The sequence below is a fragment of the Aulonocara sp. 'chitande type north' Nkhata Bay genome, linkage group LG7, assembly GCF_057382095.1.
Source record: "Aulonocara sp. 'chitande type north' Nkhata Bay isolate Kocher_YH1m ecotype deep benthic linkage group LG7, A_spYH_male_GT1.1, whole genome shotgun sequence".
Taxonomy (NCBI): domain Eukaryota; kingdom Metazoa; phylum Chordata; class Actinopteri; order Cichliformes; family Cichlidae; genus Aulonocara; species Aulonocara sp. 'chitande type north' Nkhata Bay.
In genome coordinates, this window is record NC_141350.1 from 6,130,829 (window position 1) to 6,148,222 (window position 17,394).

Below are 17,394 nucleotides of genomic sequence, written 5' to 3' on the forward strand. Positions count from 1 at the left end.
GTGCAGTTATCAACCCAGACCCACCCTGATGATTGCACTGGCCGAAACATGATAAAAGCTCATAAAAATGTATGTTTCATCGAAAGATTTGTCCAAAAATATAATCGTATACTTTTGAAAAAGTTTAAAGTTTATAACAAACCAAAATAATAACATTTTTGTAAATAGTATTTCAAAATAGAGGCACACATAAAGTGGCTTAACTGTCATTATTGCTGTAATTAGGTTTGTTTGTTTGTTTGTTTGTTTGTTTTTTTAAAAAGCAACCTTTAGTCATTATTGTTCTCTCAGAAACAATGAAGAAGCTGTTGAACATTTATGTGTTGTGTGGGCAATCCTCTGGTCCACCCTCCCTCCCTCCCAGCCACAGTGAGACTGGGGCAGCCTGGCAGGATGTTGAAGCCTGGCTGCAGAGAGGATATGCCTACACTATTCATTTTAAACTGCTATATTTGATTTTTCTGACATTTATAGGTTACTGTTAGTGAATTTTAGATTTTCTGTGATAAATAAAATTGTCATCTTTTACTGATATCATTACTTAATTCATGTAATTGTATTTTATGTAAACAATTCAACCATTATACTGCAATGCAGAGCGTCAACTTTTAAATATCGCTCTACTTTCTTAAGTCATTCAACAATATAGAAATTACTTACTGTATTCAAAGATCTAGATCATGAATCATCACAGGACAATACACAGTATACTGGGTCATGGTAACTATGGTATGTCTTCATGACTCCAAAATGGAGACATCGATCTGGCTGAGAAATGAAAATTAGGTCAAGCAGTGTGTTCTTCTCTGTGGTAGGGGCAGTGATGACCTGTGCGTATCCCCTAGACTCAAACAACTCCATGATTGGTTTGTTTGCACTGGATAAAACATTCTCATTAAAATCACCACAAACTATGATGGGATGACAGTCCATGATCTCCAATGAGTCTAATAGGCTTACCAGGTTTTTCAGGAATGGCCTCAGAGTGTAGTCTGGAGGTCTGTATACAACTGCAATCAGAGCACTGACTGGTGCTTCAACCTTTAAAGCCAGAAATTCAAGGTCAGTTACATTATGGATGTACTGTTTTTCATGCACTTGAATGTCACTTTTCACATAAACAGCAACTCCACCACCACTTCTGTTTGCCATCTGGGGAAAGTTTGTGTAGGACAGGTGTCTGTTGCGTTTGAACAAATTGTAATTTTCCAAGTGGAGACTCTCTGCGACAAAAGAGCCCCGCAGGTGTGTTTCTGTTAGGCACAAAACATCTGCTAGACACAATTCATGGTGACTTTTGATGTCATTAATGTGAGCTGGCAGTCCCTCTGTATTATGATGAACAATGGTGAAAACCTCTGACCTGCTGAGGGTTTGTCTCACGTGTAGAAGAGGCATCATGTCATCAAGGTTGGCTTGTCTCATGTTCTCAAGTGCTGCAGTGATTTCTGGGTTGGTGAATATTTTTTTCTCCTCCATATCAAGAAGATACAGTCCACTGAGAGACGTCACTCTACTGACAGCTACGTAGGCCATGCCGGGCTCAAAAATGCTCTTAAGAGAGACAACAGCTGATGTAGTTGTCATACCCTGTACCTTATGTATTGTACATGCAAAGGCCAGCTTCACTGGGAACTGTCTTCGTACCACTCCTTTCTGCTTCAGATTCTCCTCTGCTCTCTCAATGTACACCATGTCGTCTGCTGGTGTGCGGTTATTCTTTCCAGATGTCTCATTATCCATTTTAAGTCCAAGTTTGATGATGTGTTGGTCGTTTTCAGAGTGAACTACTCTAAGTAGTTTTCCAAAAGCTCCATTAACCAAACCATTTTGTATGTCAATGTTTCTGGTGAGCATGACACGAGCTCCTTCTGCAACTTTCAGTGTGTCTGGTAACTCGTTTTTACCTCCTTTCAACGGTCTGTCTTGAAGTGCCATTCTGCCAGTTCTAGGATCTTTTCTATAATCATCTGCATGGATGTCAATGATATGAGTGTGGAGCAGAGCCAGTGTTGAAGAGTTGTGTGCATCCACTTCTTTATTAGTTGCAAAAATGTGCAATGCATCAGTCGGACAATGGGCTGGTTCAGTTATGGCCTGTAACAACAAATCTCTATCTGCTTCGCAAAGCTCATCCAACTTTCCTTTTACACGAATTCTGTTCAGCATCTCAGCAAAGACAACATCATCTTTCTGACGCATAATCTCAGTCAGAGTGATCATCTGAAAATGCTCCCGCCACAGGTCGATCTCGGACGGGTCGTGCACACAGAGAGGTTTAGACTGTCGCACTGGGGGTAGCTGATAGAAGTCTCCGACAGCAATGACTGACATGCCTCCAAAGGGTCTCCGAGTCCCTTTGATCTGTTTGAGTCTTGCATCTACATATGCAAAGAGATGTCTTGACACCATAGACACTTCGTCAATGACGATTATTTCAGCATTCAAAAGTTCTGATCTGACTTCATCCAGCTGATTGCCAAGTCCCTGAATGGGAGGTTTTAAGCTTCTCGGGAGCTTGAGAAGAGAATGCAGTGTTGTTCCAGAAATGTTAAAAGCTGCAGTCCCAGTGAAAGCAGTTAACAGGACAGTGGGTTTTGATATGTCAACGTCGTCTGCATATCTGGGCACTTTGCTCAGTATCTTAGATGCTTCTGAGTAGATGCATTTGATAAGATGTGATTTTCCTGTTCCAGCACCACCATTAATATAAAAGAAAAACTGCTCTGGATTTAGAGCACAGACTCTTTTAATGCACCAGTCTCTAACTGCATAAAATATGCAGGCTTGCTTCTTATTCAGATTTTGAAACATCTGACGTAACAATGTGGGATCAATAGCAGGGGGTTCCCTGATGGCTCTGACTTCTGTTGAAGCATCAGCCTGACGGCTGTAGTCGGGCACATCTTCCTGTTCATTTTCATTGTCTCGCTCTCTTTCTTGTTCGACAAGTGGCAACCTTACGAGATCTGATTCAGGTGCCAGATTACACCATTCGTCAGTCACACCTCTGTTCTGCTCATATTCCTCAACAGCGCTCTCGATCTCCTCACTGTTTTTCTCATATTTTTCTCTGTTTCTTTTGACAATGTGTTGCACGTACTCAAGACGGTCAGTACCTGGCAGCTGTACACAGCCAGCACCATAGAAAGCCTGATAGGTTGGCAACGATGGTGTTTTCAGTTCGTGGTCTGAACGATGAGGAAGGTACAGTTTAAGCAGTCTTCCGTAATATTGCTCTGGATGTTTTTCTTGTGAGCAGCGGTGAAATCTGATGATAGCAGGCTTATTGTTTTTGCGCCTTTGCACAAACCCCATCTCATTGAGAAGGGGCAAAACATCTTTACCTTTTTTCTGTTGGCCATAGACAATCCTGCAAGTAGCAGCAAAGTCTGCCATGCACATCTCCTCATACTCTGGTGTTTCAGGTCTGGCTTTGTATTTGTCATTCAAAGATGTCATCCAAACATTGGAAGACTCAGGTGTTGTGTTGTCCAGAACTGACAGGGGACGACTCATTTTCACAGGATTATCATCAGTTGGAATGAATATTACAGCACGTGAGCATTGCTTCATGTGAAGACCACATGCACGAGCAACACACTCCTGTGCACTGATCTCTCGCTTCTTTGAATATGCCTGCATGACGGCTCTCATTTCATCGCACTCATTTACACTGTCCTTATGGGAGTTCTCAATGACAGTTTTCAGGTACTCAGATAGCCCGCCCTCTTTTTTTGATATATATTTCATTAAATAATTTGCAGCACCAAAAGCATCTAAAACAAAGCTTATGTCGATATTACTGTTCCAGGCTTCAAGCAGATGTGGATTATAGCCGTTTATCCAAGAGTCTTTTGGATCACGCTTTAGTATGATCGTACTCCTCATGTTCATTTTATTCAGGTATCTCTGATATTCTGCATGTGTCAACTTGCATCTTTCCAAGAGCTGCTCTAAACTCATGGAAGCAGTTTCAGGTTCATTCAGCAGCTGGTTCAGTGGTCTGAGCTTGTTCTTTGCCGTTTCTACTTCCAGTGCATCATCCTCACTGGGTCTTGTGATCATTGTCTCATTGCAGGGTGGTTTGGGAAAACCAAAACGGCACCCGGAGCTTAAACTCCTAAAGCACGTCTTTGTGTGGTTCTTACTGTGTTTTTGCACTTCTGTTACTTTTTTGTACAGTTCAGGTTGTTTATGTGGATCAGGCAGCTGAGCTGTGATGTATTTGTTTATAAAATCAAGAACAGTTTGCTCATCATCCTCCTCAAACACAGGAGCACCTTCTACCCACAGGAGGCAGTGTATGTGTGGGCTTCCTCTGTGCTGAAACTCAACTCTGTAAAAGTAGTCAATGACTTTGCCAAGTGGCTCTGCGGGAGATAAGAGTAAATCTCTGAATAATGCTTCAACTCTCTTGTCAAACATGCGCATTGTTGTGACAGGATTGCTTCTCAGGATGTCACACTTTGCTGACCAGTCGAGTCCTTCAAAATTCACTTGTTCACCTTGCTGCCTTGTTATTGCCTCGATCACTTCAGGCCAGCGCATTTCAGCAGCTGAAAATGTGCAAAAGAACGTGGGAGTTCCCAACTGTCTGATCATGGCAAAAAGATCTCTTGTTGTTTTCTCCCAATAGGCTGGGGTTCCTCTCAGAGGCTGCATGAATCTCACTGCATCTTTATTTCGCACCAGTTTCTCCACCTCATGTTTATCTTGTAACATGCCTGAGGTTATTTTTCTACCATCTCTGGTCAGAGGCTTTGCCTTCCTTAACTGTACTGTCATGCTGGATGTAGCCAAGTGTATTTCAGTCACAAACTGTGCAAAGAATAAATAGTTTGTGTCTTTGGCAAAACGATCATCAATGCAGAAAAGTCTTGATTTGAAATACCCACTGGGGGATACTTTGATCAGCCTTCTTTCATCAAGTGTGTTTTGGCCTGTAGGAAACTGCACAGGGAAGGCCATGGCCTCCAGTTTAGGTGTTTTGAAAAAACTTATTGGATTGTTTCTCTCTGCAGGAGCAACAGAGTAGATTCCTTCACTGAAACATAATATCTCCTCAGCCACATCAGGGGGCTGCAAACAGGACTCGAGTGCAAAACCACCATTAGTCAGTCCATCTGCTTGCTCTGAATCATCTCTCATCTGTTCATGCGATTGTTCACCATCACAGGGTAACATGTCAATGTCCTGTTCATTTATATTTTGTGCTTCACTCAGTGCATTTTTCTCACAGCTGTCAATTTCCATTAAATCAGCCTCATCATAATCGTCCTCATTCATGTTTTCATCATCATCATCCTCATCATCTTCATCAGGAAGAGTTGGATCACACAGCTCAGCATCATCTCTGATGCTCACATCCTTATACTGTGGATGAATCTGCTTGAGTTTATGCAGTGCTTGCACAAGTTTAGACCAGCTTACAGTCTGAAACAGCTGATGACCTTTGTAAGACAAGCGTCTCTTCAATTTTACTCTGATCACCTGAGAATTAATTCTCAATCGAGGTAGTGTTTCAACAGTTTCCTGTACCTCTGATGGGACACAGACCACATTTCCTCTAATTGCTCTTTGTCTGCCTTTGGGAAGAGGAATGATCTTGGCAAATGGTATGCACTTGGCTATGAGATGTCTCTCCAGTATGTTGAGATCAGAAAGTTCAGCTGGAATATCAGCAAGATCCAACTTATTGGCAACAGCAAGTGCTGGCATGGATCCATTTTTAAGATGATCGTGGCAGGTGTGACATATCCACTCTCTCTTTCTCTCATCAGGCACTTTGCACTGCTCATTTCTGCAGTTTTCATCACAAACATGAACAAACTTTCCTGTCAAACATGTTGCAACTACATGTGGGTTTTTGACATACTTTGACCTTGTGCAGGGTCGCACTTGGTTTGGAAATGAAGCCTTGAAGCATACAGTACATGGGTATGATGGTCCAGCTTTGATTTGTGATTTGAACACAGATATGGCCTCGTTGATCACACTGTTGTCACTCTCTTGGGTTTGTCTGTTCACCCATCTGTATTTCCTTTTTATTTTCATTGCACATCTCATGTTGTGCATAATCCTGAATGCAAGATTACTTTGATACCTGTCTCGCATTAGTTGTTTCATTAGTTGTCTGTGTCTTACTCTGAATGCATTGTCACGTGCATAACGCTGAGTTACTCGAGATCTCTGTCTCTCTCTGAATTCAGGGTTTTCTTGATACCTTTTAGTTATATAGTTTTTTTGTTTTTGTCTAAATTCAGCATTGTCACAGTAGCGTCTTTTAATATATTGTTGTTGTTTCTTTCTGAATTCATCGTTCTCACAGTAGCGTCTTTTAATATATTGTTGTTGTTTCTTTCTGAATTCATCGTTCTCACAGTAGCGTCTTTTAATATATTGTTGTTGTTTCTTTCTAACTGTAGCATTCTCAGAAAAACGTTTTTTAACATATTGTTTTTGTTTCTTTCTGAATTCATCATTTTCACAGTAACGTCTTTTCATATACTGTTGTTTTTTCTGTCTGACTTCAGGATTGTTTTTATATGCCTCGCTTGTGCAAGACTTTTTCTTTTCTTTGTACTCTTTGTTTGAAGCATACTTTTGTCGTTCTTTCCTTTTTTGGTTTTCTTTTCTCTGATTTCTGGGTTTCTCTGATGCCATTAATCTTCTTTTCATTTTGTGCCTTTGTTGTTTAACAACTTTTTTCAGTTTTTGTAAAACTATATCAGAAAGATCACAGGAAGCAACATTTGTTATTGCAGCATTTGATTGACATAAAAAAGCATCCCTTGATGGAAGGAAACTTAATTCACTGCATAGTTCTTCAGTTGGTATATTAGGAGGTTCATTCTGATCTTCATATGATGTGAACTGAGTCACGTGAACTTCTTTTTGTTTCACCGGTGGCGTACAAATGGACATTTGACAAAAGATGTTCTCAGTCAGATCAGTCGTTGTGTTTCTCCTTGGAGTAGAGGAGTTTGCTTCATCAACAGTTGTATCAGAGTGAGTAGATGCCACAGCAGTGGCAGCTGTTGGTCTGCAGACTGTGTCTGTGATAGTATCACTCAGGTTGACTGTGCTCATACTGTAGAACTGCACAGGCTTCAGTTCATAGTTACAAGAGGGTGATATCTCCATCATTTCATAAGAATCTTGGATCCTCTTAATCATGTCACTGAGGAGTGTGAATTTCAGCATCACTGCTGTACCACGATTACGTGACTGTAGTAATAGAGGAAGACCACTGGGTGTTCTGGAGTGTGGATCAAAGAAACCATATTTGCCTGATGTGGATCTGAACACTGCGATACACAATCCACTCATAATCAATAAGGCATACTGCACATCTGACAACAGGCAGCTCAGTCCTGCTTCTAAGCTGAGAAAGGTATCTACTGCCTCCTCTGGAGGTTCTTCAAATGTCCCATACCGGGAAGGCTGTGTCATGTCGACATCATACATAGACCAGCTCATCGGTTGCCAAATGAATATTTTTAGGAAATCTTTTCTTGGCCTCTTTGTACATCACATCACCTTTATCCAAGACCAGATTAAGGTCAGCTGTAGTCATGTTTTCATTCTCATGAAGGAATGCAAGAAATGTGAGTGAGTTGCATGTGCACTGCTTGTTTCTGGAGTCTCCATATTTAGGATGTGCCTGGCTGTGAGATGCACAGACAAGTGTAATAGAGGGCTGGTTTTCAAGGTTCACTCTTTCTGCATGAGATGGTCCTGCCACATCACTGTGACAGCCTCTTTTCAAAAAGTCAGCATAACCCACCTGTGGGGCACTTGACACCTCATGTTGTTCATTAACTTTATGCTGCAGTCCACTCTTTACAGCATCAGCATAAGATACCTGTTGTACATGTGCAGGAACATGTTGACCTGCCTGTTTGACACTGTCAGAATTGGTCTTTGTAGACACACTGTCTTCTGCAGAGCTCTGAGGAAAATCAAACTCAGCTTGTTCACATGTTGGTACTTTGTGAAACTCATGAAACTTTTTCCAGCGTTGTTTTGCAGCTTGTGACTTTTTCTGCTTCCTTGGCATTTTCACACACCTGCAAGTGTTTCTTAGTCTTTAGAAAATATGTTCACAAGATAAGAGTGGCACACACCAGGAGATGTTGTCTTTGTTTTTATATTTCAGTTTTTATTTGTCTTAAACAGTTGTCTTTCGTTTGACAGTTTGTTCTTCAGTTGAGAGAATATTATGCACTCTCTTTATTGGCTTGGCATTTTTCAGCAGCAAGCCAAGAGTGAAAAACAGGTAGAGAGAAAATTTAGAAGAGAGAACAGGCAGAGCAGGAGAGACACGGCTGGGAAATCACAATCAAACCGTGAATTAGTTTTCTTTGTTTGTTCTCAGGTAGAGGCAATATATGCACTCTTTATTGCTTTAATGGCTTGGCGTTTTTCAGCAGCAAGCCAAGAGTGAAAAACAGGTAGAGAGAAAATTTAGCAGTGAGAACAGACAGAGCAGGAGAGACACGGCTTTAAATCAAACCGCAGATTTTTCTTTGTTTGTTCAGTTTGTTCATAGGTTGAGGCAAAATATGCACTCTTTATTGCTTTGTTGGCTTGGCGTTTTTCAGCAGCAAGCCAAGAGTGAAAAACAGGTAGAGAGAAAATTTAGCAGAGAGAACAGACAGAGCAGGAGAGACACGGCTTTAAATCAAACCGCAAAAGGATTGTTGGTTTGGCAAAATTTCTCACAAACCACAGAGTGAAATACAGATGGAAAGAAGGCAGAGACAATAGGTGGAGCAGGACAGAGGATAGAGGGGTTGGGGGGTTGGGATGTGAGAGAGAAGACTGGAGATCTGGTCCTTGTTCTTCTTCTTCTACACACTCTGAACAAAAAACAAGAAAAAAAATAATTTTATTAAAATTATATCACATGGTAATTGTATGAACTAAATGTGACTACTGCAAAAGGACAAAACAAATATTCAAGCTAAACTGTTGTCGGCTGCCATGTGCAAAAAGTTGCATAATTGGGCACTTTTTAAAAGAATAAATATTTAATTAAATTCAGCAATAATATTTTTAAATACAAATATGATTGAGTGAATCATTAATTAATCACATGTAGTGTGACTACAAAAATGTACGAAAAAAATATTTTAGCCCAATTGTTAAGCTGCACTTATGTGTATTTATTATAAAATTGTGTTTAAAAGGTCTAGCACAAAGTTTGAACCCATCACTTTACAGCTTATATTAGTCATATAATTTTTTTATTTTGGTCTACTTCTCTTACAGTATGTGCACACCTACCAGGCAAAGCACAGTGTTAGTCAGGTTCCTGAAAGAAACGAGAAATAATACGTTAGTTGTCTGTACAGTGTTATCAGACTAACAGAAATACAAAGCCCACACGACATGATACACTGAACTTCTAGTCAGCAGGGTAATTATAGAGTAATATATCACACCAACTGATACAGCAGTCATTTTACAATTCAAACTAGTTAACTGAAGTATTGCCACTTATGTAAGGCTACTGTTAGACTGTTACTAGCCTTAGCATTGCTGCTAGCGCTAGCATTCCGGCTAGCATTAGCACTTCAGTTAGTGTTAGCATTGCAGCTAGCGTTAGCATTGCAGCTAGCGTTAGCATTGCAGCTAGCGTTAGCAATGCTGCTAGCGCTAGCAATGCTGCTAGCGCTAGCACTCTTACTGTTAAAACTGAGCCACAATGGCAATAATAAAGCTAATTTCTTACTTTTGTCTCACTGACCGGCAAGAAATATCACAGGAATATTATTTTTGTCAGTTAACAACTGCTAAGGCTAGTGTTAGCACTATAGCTAGCGTTAGCATTGTTGCTAGCATTAGCATTGAAGCTAGCGTTAGCACTGCTGCTAACAGCAAAACGTAATAAACGTATATAAATGATAGCGAAGGTTATTCTTTTTTCTTTCTTTCTTCTTTGAATTGTTTTTAACTCTGTTGGACTTGATATGTGAGTTTAAATGTCAAACATGTATTTTTTCCATCATAAAAATAAAACACTGCAGTACTGAGTGTACTGTACTTACCACAGCAGAGAGCAAAGCGGAATGACGACAGTTGGTCCAGTGATAGGTTAAAAACAGATGAGGCGTTCAGGTGGTGCTTGGAAATTTGACCATCAGTTTGAACAGCAATAATGAGCATATAACATGTCTGTGTGTTGGTCTCTGTGTGTGACAGACATAGAGAGATAGAGGGAAAAAATACACTATACTAGTGTAAAAATTGGTCCTTTTTGCCCAAGTATAAGCGAATGAGTGACATACAGAAAAACAGGGCAACTGGCATTAAATGAGCAAATAAAAAGTATTAAATCTTGAACTGTTTTGTGGGTTTTATTTTAAGACTACTTTGAGTGTATTCGTGGGGAGATAAACTATACAGACTATAAACAGAGACATTAAATGAGATTAGGTTAGTTAAACGTTAGTTAAAAGGTGGGGAAATTAACTACAGACCGATAGATGCTGAGAGCTTTAATTATCCAGTCAGAAAGGATGATTTTGAAGTCATCAACTGACTCCAACTGCCCAGATCTGAAAAACCTTTGTGCCAATCACAATGCTCTACTTAGTTGGCATATACTAACTAGTGACAAACTATTAATCTGTGGCAAAACCCTGTCAAATCTGTCTTATTGTACTTTTGAAAAAGTTAATCTTACTACAATCTAACATTTTTAGGTTTAACCTTGGCAGAGTGAGAGAGAGCTCGTTAAGCAGGCAGGTGTGAGCCTGGTTGCTATAGTGACAATGGCTCCATACACACGACACAGACATGCACCTCACTTTTGCTGCTTAAAATGAACAGAAAAGTCAGGCCGAAACAAATCGTTCCCATATGAAAAGTACAAGTCGTATTGACAAAATTCTTTCACCGTGAGCGACAGCAGCTTCTAGTCTACTGAATTCTCAGTTTTCATGCCTGTGGAGTTTATTATATGGACGTGGTGACAGTGTAAAGACACCATGCTCTTCTGATTTTCAAACGAACCTTCTGAGCCATTTTAACATTAGAGTCTATGGAAGAGTTGGAGGGAGGAGGCTGCGCATTGGTGACATTTATGAAAGAACCATAACACCTAGTACAATAGTAAACACATTGGATGAAAGAGGACAGCGATGGCTACGTTTTGAGGGTAAAATCATACCTGTAGAGCAAACGCTGCGGACACAGCAGCAGTTTTAAAAAAGATTTTAAGATTAATTTTTTTGCTCCTCTCACTCTAGCAGTTGAGCTGTCTCACTCTAGCCCCAACATTCCGTCCCATACACACCCATTATAAACTCTGAAACGGGTGAAAAAACATCATGAAACTTAAACTGGAACTGAAGAAAAAGTATAATAGATATTGAAAAGATAAATACAAGTTGAATAGTTGAATGTCTTGTCTTCGTTTTAAAGTTTGAATGGTGGCTCTATGTCAATGTATGTGGAAGTAGTAAGAGTTTAAAAATGAGTAAGTTGAATGAGGATTTGAAGGGTCTCCCCATTGAAATACATGGGAAATTTTTGTTGAATAAAGTTGAATAAAATTAAAAATATAAATGTTAAAAATGAGAAAAATAGAAGCAGTCATGTCCAAAATAATAGGAATCTAACGATGTTTGAATGGTTTTTCTAAGTTGAACGGTTTTGAAGGAGTAGGCTTTCAAAAAACGTACGGAAAAATAAAATAAAATAATAATAATAAAGATTAGAAGAACAATACTGTGAATGCTTTTCAAGCATTCACACTAATAATAAAGATTAGAATAACAATACTGTGAATGCTTTTCAAGCATTCACACTAATAACTAGAAAGTGCATTTTCTGAAGAAACTGCAGTGTGAATGCTTGAATCTGAATGTATGCACTGAAATGAATTAATTACTGAATTTAAGTTAAAAATCTTGAATGAGATAAAAAAAAAACCCGAATTTAACCTGAAAACAAAAGTGCTGAACTGCTAAAAGCTGAAGGTTACACAGAAGAAGAAGTTGGAAAAAAACTGAAAATGTTTTAATTGTAAATTAGAAAACCCTAAGAAATGAGAAAAGAACATTTAGAGTCAGAAAACATCTGAAAGAATATTAAAAGGTCATATTCTTTGAATCACTGAATGACTAAAATGTGATCCCTCCACTTGGACCCACACAGTTTAAAAAGTTAACATCTCTGAGCTTTGAAAGACAAGATGTTGGAAAAAGAACAACGATGGCGACGTTTTGAGGGTAAAATGATGGCTTTAACACTGTGGACACAGCAGCAGTTGAAAGAGAAGTGCTTAAGATGAATCTTGGCAGAGTGAGAGAGAGAGCTCGTTAAGCAGGCAGGTGTGAGCCTGGTTGCTATAGTGACCGCACCCAAGGGCTCCATACACACGCACACAGACATGCACCTCACTTTTGCTGCTTAAAATGAACAGAAAAGTCAGGCCGAAACAAATCGCTCCCAAATGAAAAGTAAAAGTCGTATTGACAAAATTCTTTCACCGTGAGCGACAGCAATGTCTAGTCTACCTAATTCTCAGTTTTCATGCCTGTGGAGCTTATTATATGGACGTGGTGACAGTGGAAAGACACCATGCTCTTCTGATTTTCAAACGAACCTTCTGAGCCATTTTAACATTAGAGTCTATGGAAGAGTTGGAGGGAGGAGGCTGTGCATTGGTGGCATTTATGAAAGAACCATAACACCTAGTACAATAGTAAACACATTGGATGAAAGAGGACAGCCATGGCTACGTTTTGAGGGTAAAATCATACCTGTAGAGCAAACGCTGCGGACACAGCAGCAGTTTTAAAAAAGATTTTAAGATTAATTTTTTTGCTCCTCTCACTCTAGCAGTTGAGCTGCCTCACTCTAGCCCCAACATTCCGTCCCATACACACCCATTATAAACTCTGAAACGGGTGAAAAAACATCATGAAACTTAAACTGGAACTGAAGAAAAAGTATAATAGATATTGAAAAGATAAATACAAGTTGAATAGTTGAATGTCTTGTCTTCGTTTTAAAGTTTGAATGGTGGCTCTATGTGAACGTATGTTGAAGTAGTAAGAGTTTAAAAATGAGTAAGTTGAATGAGGATTTGAAGGGTCTCCCCATTGAAATACATGGGAAATTTTGGGAAATTTTTGTTGAATAAAGTTGAATAAAATTAAAAATATAAATGTTAAAAATGAGAAAAATAGAAGCAGTCATGTCCAAAAGAAGAGGAATCTAATGGTGTTTGAATGGTTTTTCTAAGTTGAACGGTTTTGAAGGAGTAGGAGTACAAAAAACGTACGGAATACAGAATAAAATAGAATAAAGATTAGAAGAACAATACTGTGAATGCTTTTCAAGCATTCACACTAATAACTAGAAAGTGCATTTTCTGAAGAAACTGCAGTGTGAATGCTTGAATCTGAATGTATGCACTGAAATGAATTAAATACAGAATTTAAGTTAAAAATTTTGAATGAGATAAAAAAAAAAACGAATTTAACCTGAAAACAAAAGTGCTGAACTGCTAAAAGGTGAAGGTTACACAGAAGAAGAAGTTGGAAAAAAACTGAAAATGTTTTAAATGTAAATTAGAAAAACCTAAGAAATGAGAAAAGAACATTTAGAGTCAGAAAACATCTGAAAGAATATTAAAAGGTCATATTCTTTGAATCACTGAATGACTAAAATGTGATCCCTCCACTTGGACCCACACAGTTTAAAAAGTTTACATCTCTGAGCTTTGAAAGACAAGATGTTGGAAAAAGAACAACGATGGCGACGTTTTGAGGGTAAAATGATGGCTTTAACACTGTGGACACAGCAGCAGTTGAAAGAGAAGTGTTTAAGATGAATCTTGGTACAGTGGCAGGCAGAGCTCGTTAAGCAGGCAGGTGTGAGCCTGGTTGCTATAGTGACCGCACCCAATGGCTCCATACACACGCACACAGACATGCACCTCACTTTTGCTGCTTAAAATGAACAGAAAAGTCAGGCCGAAACAAATCGTTCCCAAATAAAAAGTAAAAGTCGTATTGACAAAATTCTTTCACCGTGAGCGACAGCAATGTCTAGTCTACCAAATTCTCAGTTTTCATGTCTGTGGAGTTTATTATATGGACGTGGTGACAGTGGAAAGACACCATGCTCTTCTGATTTTCAAACGAACCTTCTGAGCCATTTTAACATTAGAGTCTATGGAAGAGTTGGAGGGAGGAGGCTGTGCATTGGTGACATTTATGAAAGAACCATAACACCTAGGACAATAGTAAACACATTGGATGAAAGAGGACAGCCATGGCTACGTTTTGAGGGTAAAATCACACCTGTAGAGCAAACGCTGCGGACACAGCAGCAGTTTTAAAAAAGATTTTAAGATTAATTTTTTTGCTCCTCTCACTCTAGCAGTTGAGCTGTCTCACTCTAGCCCCAACATTCCGTCCCATACACACCCATTATAAACTTTGAAACGGGTGAAAAAACATCATGAAACTTAAACTGGAACTGAAGAAAAAGTATAATAGATATTGAAAAGATAAATACAAGTTGAATAGTTGAATGTCTTGTCTTCGTTTTAAAGTTTGAATGGTGGCTCTATGTCAATGTATGTGGAAGTAGATACAGTTTAAAGAGGAGGAAGTTGAATGAGAATTTGAAGGGTCTCCCCATTGAAATACATGGGAAATTTTTGTTGAAAAAAGTTGAATAAAATTAAAAATATAAATGTTAAAAATGAGAAAAATAGAAGCAGTCATGTCCAAAAGAATAGGAATCTAATGGTGTTTGAATGGTTTTTCTAAGTTGAACGGTTTTGAAGGAGATAGATTACAAAAAACGTACGGAATCCATAATAATAAAATAGAACTAGAAAGTGCATTTTCTGAAGAAACTGCAGTGTGAATGCTTGAATCTGAATGTATGCACTGAAATGAATTAATTGCTGAATTTTGAGTTAAAAATATTGAATGAGATAAAAAAAAAACAAAAAAAACAAACGAATTTAACCTGAAAACAAAGGTGCTGAACTGCTAAAAGCTGAAGGTTACACAGAAGAAGGAGTTGGAAAAAAACTGAAAATGTTTTAAATGTAAATTAGAAAACCCTAAGAAATGAGAAAAGAACATTTAGAGTCAGAAAACATCTGAATGAATATTAAAAGGTCATATTCTTTGAATCACTGAATGACTCAAATGTGATCCCTCCACTTTGATCCACACAGTTTAAAAAGTTTAAATGCCTGAGCTTTGAAAGATACGGTGTTGGAAAGAGAACAATAATGGCGACAATTTGAGGGTAAAATGATGGCTGTAACACTGTGGACACAGCAGCAGTTGAAAGAGAATCGCTTAAGATGAATCTTGGTACAGTGGCAGGCAGAGCTCGTTAAGCAGGCAGGTGTGAGCCTGGTTGCTATAGTGACCGCACCCAATGGCTCCATACACACGTACACAGACATGCGCCTCACTTTTGCTGCTTAAAATGAACAGAAAAGTCAGGCCGAAACAAATCGTTCCCAAATGAAAAGTAAAAGTCGTATTGACAAAATTCTTTCACCGTGAGCGACAGCAGCTTCTAGTCTACTGAATTCTCAGTTTTCATGCCTGTGGAGTTTATTATATGGACGTGGTGACAGTGGAAAGACACCATGCTCTTCTGATTTTCAAACGAACCTTCTGAGCCATTTTAACATTAGAGTCTATGGAAGAGTTGGAGGGAGGAGGCTGTGCATTGGTGACATTTATGAAAGAACCATAACACCTAGGACAATAGTAAACACATTGGATGAAAGAGGACAGCGATGGCTACGTTTTGAGGGTAAAATCATACCTGTAGAGCAAACGCTGCAGACACAGCAGCAGTTTTAAAAAAGATTTTAAGATTAATTTTTTTGCTCCTCTCACTCTAGCAGTTGAGCTGCCTCACTCTAGCCCCAACATTCCGTCCCATACACACCCATTATAAACTCTGAAACGGGTAAAAAACATCATGAAACTTAAACTGGAACTGAAGAAAAAGTATAATAGATATTGAAAAGATAAATACAAGTTGAATAGTTGAATGTCTTGTCTTCGTTTTAAAGTTTGAATGGTGGCTCTATGTCAATGTATGTGGAAGTAGTAAGAGTTTAAAAATGAGTAAGTTGAATGAGGATTTGAAGGGTCTCCCCATTGAAATACATTATAAATTTTTGTTGAATAAAGTTGAATAAAATTAAAAATATAAATGTTAAAAATATGAAAAATAGAAGCAGTGTTGTCCAAAAGAATAGGAATCTAACGGTGTTTGAATGGTTTTTCTAAGTTGAACGGTTTTGAAGGAGTAGGATTACAAAAAACGTACGGAATAGATAAAATATAATAATAATAATAAAGATTAGAAGAACAATACTGTGAATGCTTTTCAAGCATTCACACTAATAAAGATTAGAAGAACAATACTGTGAATGCTTTTCAAGCATTCACACTAATAATAACTAGAAAGTGCATTTTCTGAAGAAACTGCAGTGTGAATGCTTGAATCTGAATGTATGGACTGAAATGAATTAATTGCTGAATTTTGAGTTAAAAATTTTGAATGAGATAAAAAAAAACAACCTGAATTTAACCTGAAAACAACAGTGCTGAACTGCTAAAAGCTGAAGGTTACACAGAAGAAGAAGTTGGAAAAAAACTGAAAATGTTTTAAATGTAAATTAGAAAACCCTAAGAAATGAGAAAAGAACATTTAGAGTCAGAAAACATCTGAAAGAATATTAAAAGGTCCTATTCTTTGAATCACTGAATGACTAAAATGTGATCCCTCCACTTGGATCCACACAGTTTAAAAAGTTTACATCTCTGAGCTTTGAAAGACAAGATGTTGGAAAGAGAACAACGATGGCGACGTTTTGAGGGTAAAATGATCGCTGTAACACTGTGGAGACAGCAGCAGTTGAAAGAGAAGTGTTTAAGATGAATCTTGGCAGAGTGAGAGAGAGAGCTCGTTAAGCAGGCAGGTGTGAGCCTGGTTGCTATAGTGACTGCACCCAAGGGCTCCATACACACGACACAGACATGCACCTCACTTTTGCTGCTTAAAATGAACAGAAAAGTCAGGCCCAAACAAATCGCTCCCAAATGAAAAGTAAAAGTCGTATTGACAAAATTCTTTCACCGTGAGCGACAGCAATGTCTAGTCTACCTAATTCTCAGTTTTCATGCCTGTGGAGCTTATTATATGGACGTGGTGACAGTGGAAAGACACCATGCTCTTCTGATTTTCAAACGAACCTTCTGAGCCATTTTAACATTAGAGTCTATGGAAGAGTTGGAGGGAGGAGGCTGTGCATTGGTGACATTTATGAAAGAACCATAACACCTAGTACAATAGTAAACACATTGGATGAAAGAGGACAGC

General features: G+C 38.7%; 1 protein-coding gene across 5 annotated transcripts in view; it reads right to left on the reverse strand.

The window, feature by feature from the left end:
• Positions 1-17,394, reverse strand: part of brsk2a (BR serine/threonine kinase 2a) — a 224,598-nt gene that overhangs the window by 132,005 nt on the left and 75,199 nt on the right. The gene's annotated exons all lie outside the window — the stretch shown is intronic.